The sequence below is a fragment of the Podarcis cretensis genome (assembly GCF_951804945.1).
Source record: "Podarcis cretensis genome assembly, chromosome: 15".
In the NCBI taxonomy this organism is placed as follows: domain Eukaryota; kingdom Metazoa; phylum Chordata; class Lepidosauria; order Squamata; family Lacertidae; genus Podarcis; species Podarcis cretensis.
The window spans coordinates 44,666,356-44,676,325 of record NC_137185.1 but is presented as its reverse complement, the minus strand read 5'-3'; the positions used below and the strand labels follow the sequence as shown (position 1 = coordinate 44,676,325).

At 43.2% G+C, this 9,970-nt stretch overlaps 1 protein-coding gene across 4 annotated transcripts in view; it reads left to right on the top strand.

Moving 5' to 3' along the window:
• Positions 1–3,369: 3,369 nt before the first annotated feature.
• Positions 3,370–9,970, top strand: part of NSD3 (nuclear receptor binding SET domain protein 3) — an 84,343-nt gene continuing 77,742 nt past the window's right edge. For all 4 annotated transcript variants that reach the window (XM_079954922.1, XM_079954921.1, XM_079954920.1 and 1 more), the window contains exon 1: positions 3,370–3,740. The gene's annotated coding sequence lies outside the window, so the exon portion shown is untranslated. The remainder of the gene's footprint in view (positions 3,741–9,970) is intronic.

Here is a 9,970-nt window from a genome sequence, read left to right as displayed (position 1 = left end):
CAAACCTGAAGCTTTCCTTGTTAGGTCGAATTGCAGTAATTAAAATGAATGTATTGCTTAGAATGTTATTTTTGTTTCAGACATTACAAATTATTGATAAACTGGACTGTTTCAAGAAGTGGCAGAAAGATATATCTAAATTTGTCTGGCAGGGCAAAAAGCCCAGAATTAAGTTCAAGATACTTACTGATTCTAAAGAAAGAGGGGGGTTTGCCCTGCCGGACTTAAGACTCTACTATGAATCGGCAGCTTTCTGCTGGTTAAAAGATTGGCTACTTCTTGAAAATGCAGACATTTTAGACTTGGAAGGATTTGATAATAACTTCGGTTGGCATGCATATATTTGGTATGACAAGGTTAAAGTGTATAAGGGTTTTAAAAATCATATTGTTAGGAAAGCACTATATAACGTGTGGATTCGGTACAAAGATTTATTGGAAAATAAAACTCCCAGGTGGCTTTCACCTATGGAGGCCAAGGAAGTAAAGAAACTTAACATGAGAACAAATTGGCCGAAATATTCTGAAATTTTAGAACAAGAAGGTGGTGAATTTAAATTACAAAGTTATGAGAAAATAAAGTCCAAGGTACGAGATTGGCTCCATTATTTTCAAATAATGGAGGCTTACAAACAAGACAGGAAAATTGGTTTCCAGGTGGAGAAATCGAAACTAGAAACAGAACTGTTAGAACCCAATACTAAGAATTTATCAAGAATGTATAACTTGCTGTTGAAGTGGAATACAATAGATGAGACAGTGAAATCAGCTATGGTTAAATGGGCACAGGACATAGGTCATGACATTATGTTTGCTGACTGGGAGCAGTTATGGACCACAGGTATTAAATTTACGGCATGTAATGCCTTACGAGAAAACATTATGAAAATGATTTACAGGTGGTACATGACCCCAGTCAAGCTTGCGAAGATTTACCATTTGCCCAATAACAAATGTTGGAAATGTAGAGAGACTGAAGGTACCTTTTTCCACCTTTGGTGGACCTGCCCAAAGATTAAGGCCTTCTGGGAAATGATTTATAATGAGATTAAGAAAGTGCTTAAGTGCACCTTTAACAAGAAACCAGAGGCATTTCTCTTGGGTATGGTCGGCCAGTTGGTGCCGAAGAAGGATAGGAATTTCTTTTTGTACGCTACTACGGCAGCAAGGATTCTTCTAGCAAAGTATTGGAAGACACAAGAGCTACCCACGCTGGAGGAATGGCAGGCGAAAGTGATCGATTTTATGGGACTGGCAGAAATGACCGGCAGAATCCGCGACCAAGAGAAAGAGACTGTGGAAGAAGATTGGAAGAAGTTTAAGACGTATCTTAAGAACTATTATAAAATTGAGGAGTGCTAAAATGCTGAGGGAAAGGAAGACGTAGAATTGCAGCGGCAATTTGTGTTTGATTTTAGGGTGGAATTGAAAAGGAGAATGAACTTATATTTAATTGGCTAAAAAGGGTTGCTGAACAATTGTTTAAAATTAAGGATGCAAAAAGGGGAAGGTATGGGGAAGTCCGGGAAAAGAGGTTTATGGAAATAAGGTAAAGAAAATATGATTTTTTGTGTTTGTTTTTATGTTGTTTTTGTGTATGTTAAAAATTTGGAAATTAATAAAAATTATTTAAAACAAAAACAAAAACCAGGAGGTATTGCTAACATCTCAGGAGACAGGAATAAATATTAATAAAATGATATTCAGCAGAATGAAAATGCAAAGTTATCTATTTAGGCACATGAACCAGATGTATAAGATGGGGGAGATCTGATATGGCAGTAACACATGTGAAAATGAGCTTGGGACTGTAGTCAGCCACAAGCTGAACATGAAGTTAGAAGTGTAAAGTGGCTAGAGAGAATGCAAATGAGAAGGCCTACTTCCACATCATTCAGCACTATTCTGAATACATCCAGTGGACTGTGCCCAGTTTCTGGACTTGCATTTTGAGGATGTAGATGGATTAGAGCAGGTTCAGAGGAAGGCCATGAAGATGGCCATTGGTACAGAAAATAAGTCCTGAGGAAAGGTTGATGGAGAAGAGATGACTGAGGGGAGACATCAGAGCACTACTCCAGAATCTGAAGGGCTGCTATATAGAGGCAGGCAAAGGCTTTTCCCCTAGAATCATAGAGTTGGAAAAAACCCCAAGGGTCCTATTGCCCTGCAGTGCAGGAACCTCAACCCATTTAAGGTCCGTATCCAATCTGAAACCATACCAGACACGGCTTAGCTTTGCAAATTGCTAGCAGTTTTATTGCTGCCTCAGAATGGGAAGGACTAAACCAAATGGGATTAAGTTATACGATGATATACTATTTTAGCAAAACATTAGGTGAAACCTTTAGACAGTAAGAGCAGTTTGATAATGGAATCCGTTACCCAGGGATGTGGAAGACTCCCTCAGTGGAGGTTAAGCCACCAACACTTGGGCTTACTAGCCTTATGTCTTTGTTCCACCTCCAATGACGCCTCGGAATGCCAGTTGCTGGGAAACACCCACCGGGAGAAGGCGAAGACTGTTGTGCGCACGTCCTGCTTTGACGCTTGCCATCAGGCACTAGCTTGGCCACAAGATGCTGGACAAGTTGTGTCTTTGGCCTGAACCCCAGACTCTAACATTACTTAGTAGGAGCTGGCCAACCATCTGTTGGGTCTGCTCTAGGTTTGGATGTTCTGCCCTCAGCAGGAGGTTGGGCTGTATGGTTTACATGCCCACCCACCCAACAAGTATGCCTCAAGTTACAGACATGGCTGTATGTACATAGCAATTCTTTATTATATTAGCCTTCTTTCTAAGTTCTGAATCTCATCTATGTCATTTAAATTTCTCTGCCCAGTTTCCAGAGTCCTGAAATCACAAGACTGCTCATTCTTGTCCAAAGAAGACTTGAGGAGAGGTGACAGATTATGCTTATTTGTTTTGAAGTCGGCATTCTGTAGAATTGTGGGGAAGCCCAGTCTAGCCATTCCAAGGAATATGTGAATTAAAACCCACAAATCGGGCCTGCATGCTGGTGCCGAAGTGTCCCTGCCACAGCTGGGCCTCTTCCCCGAGCGCCAAGAGCGGGTCTCCGCCTTCCCTAGTGGGGAGCCCGTCAGAGCCACGGCTTCCCCGTTCCCCAAGGCAGCGCCCTGCCTGCTGGGCTGGAGGGAACTGGAGCGCCGCCGCCGCCGCCGCCGCCGCCGCCTGGCGCTGCTGCCCCGGGACAAGCGCGCGCGCCCTCCGCCCGACCCGTCCAGGCGGGAAACTGCAACTCCCAGCATGCCCGGCGCCTGGCGCAGCGCGGGCAGCCAATGAGGCGCCGCTTTCTTCCGGCGCTGCCTCTAAGGGAGCTTTGTGCTGCGCGAGAAGAAAGGCGGCGGCGGCGGCGAAGGCGAAGGCGGCGGCGGGCAGGGCCGAGGCCGGGGCCTGAGAGCCAGCGAGCGAGAGCGCGAGAGAGCGAGAGCGGAGCGCCAGCGCCCCCTCTCTTCCCCGGACTCCTCGCCCGCAGCCCCCGAGGAGGCTCCTGCGCCGCCCGCGACGGAGGAGAAGGAGGCCGAGGCAGAGGAGGCGGCGGCGGCGGGAGCGCCGCGTCAATTGAGGCCGGGGATCGAGCGCGGCCTACGGCGGGGCCTGGCCCGCCCCCTTTGCCGAGCCCGGCCCGGCGAGGCCCTTTCCGCCGCGCTTCCTCCCTTACGCGTCCCGGCGGCGATCGGTCCGATACGGCGGGGAAGTTAGAATGGAAGAGACTGACGGTGAGGCGCCACGGAGGCAGGGGGGGCAGGGGGCGGAGACGTCGCCTTGCGAACGAGCCTCCCCAAGTTGCTAGTCCTCAGCATTCCTCCGTGTCCAATATTTACCTTTTGGAGAGCCCTAGGGCCCTCCATTTTTCCTTTCGTTTTTCATCTACAGGACCCTTGATGAAAACGAGGCTTCTCATGGTAGAACGGTAGAGAGGGAAGGGGCGCGAGGGTCATCTAGCCCAACCCGCTGCAATGCAGGAATCTTTTGCCCGATGCGGGGCTCAAACCCACGACCCCGAGAGCCGGAGTCATCCCCACCTGGTCTTCCTCCTTTGCTCCTGCATGGGTGACCTCCCTCCCTTTGGTATTGGCTTGGACAGACATATTTATGTAGCAGTTTGGGGACCTAAGGAGAGATGAGGTGGGAACCCAGCGCAGGAAGCAAAAGCTTTCCCTTCCCAGTTTCCAAGAAGCAAACCTTACTTGGCACAGACAAGCACAAGTGGGCATTTTCAAGGTCCCCCCCCCCAGTGCTTTAGGGTATATCTGTAATCCAAAGTAGCCTTCAGTACAGTGGTACTTCAGGTTACAGACGCTTCAGGTTACAGACACTTGAGGTCACAGACTCCAATCACCCAGAAGTCGTACTTCAGGTTAAGACCTTTGCTTCAGGATGAGAACAGAAATCACGCGCATCGGTGGTGGCAGCGGGAGGCCCAATTAGCTAAAGTGGTGCTTCAGGTTAAGAACAGTTTCCGGTTAAGAACGGACCTCCAGAACAAATTAAGTTCTTAACCCGAGGTACCACTGTAATCTGAAATGTGGTGTGCATTAGGATCAGTGGGTTCAAATCATCATTCAGCTGTTAAACTCACTTTGTGACCTTAGGCCATTCAGTATTTCTCAGCCTAACACTATGTGTGCTGCCCTGAATTCTTTGGAGAAAGGGCAATATAAAATCATGACAAATAACCTGTAGCTATTATTATATCAGAATTTGATCTGAGAGACAGTGGGTTGCTGAAGACCACATAATGAATTCATGGCAAAGTGAGATTTAAAGTACTGTGTGTAAGTTTCCAAATTTGGACCTAATAGTCCCTTAGCTCTTGGAGTGAGCCCCGTTGAGCTTAGTGGGCCTCTTGAGGAGATATGTATACAGTAGTAGTGAATTGGTTAATATACCACCAGTTGAGGGAGAGCTCTAAAGAGTCTGGGGGTCATTAGATGTGGAAGTAAGGACTTTTCATAGTGGATTTGGCTCTGAGTACCATAGTATTTATCTGTTTGGTAGACATTTAGCAGTAGCAGCACCAAGAACTTGTAGCGAAAGTACACCAACAAAGTATCATCAAAACATCAAACACTTTATTAAAATACATAAAAACTATTCCACAGCAGCTTAATCCCTGTCAGTAGTGGTACCTCGGTTTCCGAACTTAATCCGTTCCAGAAGGCCGTTCTTAAACCGAAACTGTTCTTAAACTGAGGTGCACTTTCCCTAATGATGTTCCGTTCTTAGACTGAGGTAAAGTTCGCAAACCAGGACAATACTTCCAGTTTTGCAGAGTTCGTAAACTGAATCGTTTGTAAACAGGGCTGTTCTTAAACCGAGGTGCCACTGTATGTGGTAGATAGTGCAGAGGGGAGGTATGGGCAGCATATATATTCTGGGGGAATGGGGGTTTGGGGAGACCTAGGAATGTGAGGATGTATGGGTGCTACAGGACTCTGAAAGAGATGGAGTGGAAGTGGGATGATGACTGGAGGCTAGATCTCACATAGAGCAATGGGATTGTGAGGATGCCAGAATTGGGACGAAGGCTGGAGGCGGGTTGAGGCATTATGATTATACACCTTTAGGTTCCAGACAAAAATGTTCCTCTTCAATCAGTCCTTTGACTGATTAACATCTTACAGTACAGTGGTACCTCAGGTTAAGTACTTAATTCGTTCCGGAGGTCCGTACTTAACCTGAAACTGTTATTAACCTGAAGCACCACGTTAGCTAATGGGGCCTCCTGCTGCTGCCACGCGATTTCTGTTCTCATCCTGAAGCAAAGTTCTTAACCCGAGGTAATATTTCTGGGTTAGCCGAGTCTGTAACCTGAAGCGTATGTAAGCTGAGGTACCACTGTATATGCCTTTTAAATTTGTTTGTGGGAGGTGGGGTTATGGTTGTTTTTATCATGTATTTTGTACTTCATCTGAGATCTGCAGATGAAGGGAGATGTACAAATTTAATAAATAAAATAAAATGGGATTGATGATTTGGTGATAAATAATAAAGTCAGCTGGTATGCAAGGAGGTTATAGTCCTATAACCTCAACTATAGTCCTATAGTTGTGGTTGATGTTGTGAACATGACAATGGAAACACAGTTGCTGAGGCATTTTAGGTGGTTTGGAGTGTTAGACTCTTCAAGACTGTTGGCTTAAAGGATATGAGAAACAATATAGGAAAATACATTATGAAATAATTTATACACAAAGTGTTGCTATGGGTTGTGTGTTGTGACCAGTACAATAATAGAATAACTGTGTTGGAGTCTGGCGAGATGGCCTTAATGTAGTGTCATATATAAGTGTGAGAATATGGACTGTGGATGTGGAATTGGTTATGTCGCTTGCCATGGGGTTGCTGTTTTGCATGACATTCTAACTAGAAAGCCATAGTTACAGATAGGTAGCCGTGTTGGTCTGCCATAGTCAAAACAAAAAAAATTCCTTCCAGTAGCACCTTAAAGACCAACTAAGTTAGTTCTTGGTATGAGCTTTCGTGTGCATGCACACTTCTTCAGATACCTGAAGAAGTGTGCATGCACACGAAAGCTCATACCAAGAACTAACTTACAACAGAGACAGCCCCCCTACCTATTTAATTCTTCATGAAAATGGAGAGAAAAATGTCTGTGTAATCCCGCTGCGTAATCTTCAGGTATCTGAAGAAGTGTGCATGCACACGAAAGCTCATACCAAGAACTAACTTAGTTGGTCTTTAAGGTGCTACTGGAAGGAATTTTTTTTGTTTAGAAAGCCATAAATAGTCATGGGTAGTGTTGGAATTGGCCTTGGAGTTGGAGAAGTCTAATCTGGGACTGTTAATAACACAACCTTTTGTGTATGTATATACAGTGCCTGCCTACACGTATAAATTTGCATGAATGCCCTATTAAGGCTTGAACCTAGAGTTCTAGAAAGTGATCTCTTGTTGCTAAAGGGAGAGGCACCCTCTTTGTTTTTCAAAGAAGGGTTGAGGAATAATTGAGGATAGATCAGATAATAGCTTAATGTGATGGAGTAGGGCCATTTGGATTTAAAGGGGCAGAGGCAGCCATGTTTGCTTCCATATACTGCAGTGTAAATCTCTTTAGACCCCCTACTCCCCAAAAGAAACAAGACTTGCTTTGGGTTATCAAATGATCTTTAAGATCCTTCTCCTTGTTCCTTATTCTCTATCTTAAAATCATACCATTCTGAAATTTATCATAAGCAGGCTGAGAAAGGAACATCTTTCCTCCTTCTCATTCCTTTCTGCAGCCAGTACTGCTAGGGGACTGTGGTGCAGAAATTAACCCTTTTCAATACAAATCTGCAGCGGGATTACACAGACATTTTTCTCTCCATTTTCATGAAGAATTAAATAGGTAGGGGGGCTGTCTCTGTTGTAAATGGCAGAAGGCTGAACCGTCTTCAGCAATTTCTTTAAGTAAACAAGGAAATGACATTGCCAAGGCTGTCGACAAAAGGCACACTTGTTTGTGAACAGCAAAATGAAACTTACTTACTGATTGTGTTTTAAATATTATACACGAAGGGATTTCCTCCTACATTTTTCTTAATGCTTTTTCTTGACTCTATTCCTGTACAGATAGCTAAGTGTTCCTTTATTTTAACTGCCATTGAACTGTGCAGATGCTGTTGTTTGTATTTCATGTACAGCAGACAACAGAGATTTGAGACAAATTGCTGTTCAGGTATCTGATTAGTGGGAAGCAGGTATATTTGTGTGATGCTTTGATAATTTTTTTTGAATTGATAGCATCCGAGGGTTTTTTCTGCAGTGGAGAGAGGCTCCATATTCTGATTGTATCTCTAATGTTTGTAGTTTGTTCATTTTGTTTTTCTTTGTTGATTGGACGGAAGTATAAATGTGAATGTCTTGTCAATCAGCCACAATCTTTGCATGTTTGGATAAATCCTGTGTCGGTTTGTTTTAAAATCAAAGTATCATATTTTGATATGCTTGCTTCATTTTTACACATCTGCTTCTCAGTGTTCCTGTTTTTGCCCTTAAAAACCCTAATACTGTGGGGGCAAGATATAATTTATTACTATGATTGGCTGCAATTCTGCAGTTATATGCAGAATAACAATATTTCATTAACATTTTCATAACTGCACCGTGTTCTGTGTAACACTAGGCAATGTCTGCCACTCTAGTGCTGTTCTTTCTTGTTACTATTTTCTCTAAGCAAGTCTTAGTAAAAGATGATCAGTGGATGACACCAGGTGCTATTGAATCGGTTAAAGTAGTAATGTTTGGCTCCAGTAGAGAGGACAAGTACGTTGGCAAAGGGGAAGTTTGTAACAAAATGCTTTCAAGGAATAATTTTTTTCACTTTAAATTGATTACTTTTTTACTTCAGTGCTATGTGTATGTAAAGTTGGAAATGACTCATAACATTTTGTATGATGGCTAGGTGGATGAACTGCTTTGCTCTTCATAAAACTGTTTAGACTATGCTTTCTATAATATAAATATACAAAACAACCAGAGTGTTGGCAATTTATGTGGGAATGAGAAACCCCAGACCCATGAGATGATGCCTTTGTTGGACCAGCTAGGCTGTAAAATACTCGAACTGAGCTTATTTTGAAAACCTACTTGATCTAGTGAAAATAGCATCCTGTGTTTCTTGTTACATAAAGAAGGCAAAATTTTTATTTTATTTTGCAAATGGAAGATTTTGTATACTTGAAAGACTATATACATACATATAAAAATGGTAGGCAGCATGAAGGCCTTGATTTTCTTCTCTGTATGGCTGCCTGTATGCAAGTTTGATAGTGTTAGACAGCTGACACCTTAGCCCAGACACACCTCTTTTGAAAGAGGGTGTCATTGATTTACTATTGAAGCCTCCTAATGGAATCCTAACCATGTCTACTCAGAATTAAGTTCTGTGGAATTCAGTGGGGTTAAGATTGCAGATTGTGTTGTCCAGTTGCTAATTATTGTAGTGTATATATCATTATTTGTATATAATTTAGTAGCTGCTCTCTCTCATACTCTTAACAAGATGTGGAAAAAAGTCTGTAATATGCTACCATAAAAACAGAATGCCACAAAAGCCATAAACAGCAGTGTCATAATCAGAGTAAAATAAATAAGCTGACCAGTACCCAGGCAGTGTTTCATCTGCTGATGGAAAGTGTGCAGGGAGGTTGCCGTGTTGAACGCTTCCAGTACAAAGCTACATGTCATGTCCCTTGGGCTACCCACCACTGCCATGTGACCCCCAGAAGGTTGCAGTGCCTGTACTCGGAACAATGCACATGATCAAATTTAAGCAATTCTAAATTCCCATTTATTTTTATTGTCGGACAGCTAAGCACTTGCTGGGACAAAAGTGCCTAATGGGCTGAATAATGCCATATGATAGATAACCTACAAGTTAAGCCTGGGCTTACTTTTGAGGTTAAACCTAACCTTTTGTGTGTGTCTAGAATTGCAATTGAGTAGCATTGTGTTTATCAGATTGGGAAAAATACTACTCTAATAATGAATTACATCATTTGTGTACATTCTAGAAAAATGCAGAATTGTAATTACAGTCTTACCTTGATTGTTGAATGGAATCCATTCCAGAAGTCCGTTTGACTGCTGAAAACGTTCGACAACCAAGGTGCGGTTTCCCATTGGCTGCAGGAGCTTCCTGCACTTCAGTCGGCTTCCAAAGAATGGTTGCAAACTGGAAAATTCACTTCCGGGTTTGCGGCGTTCGGGAGCCAAAACGTTCAAGTTGCAAGGCATTCGGGATCCAAAGTACAACTGTATTGATGAAGGAGGATGTAAAGCTTTGTGCTGACTTTCTGATATTCTGTTTCTCTCAGTCTAACCGTGTCTCATTACTAATGAAAGGGTTATGTTCCATCAGTGAAATGCTGGCTATTTGCTGGAGTTAATGCAATATAATGGTGTTGCAGGGGGTCAGACTCTTTGTCCTAGTTTGACCATT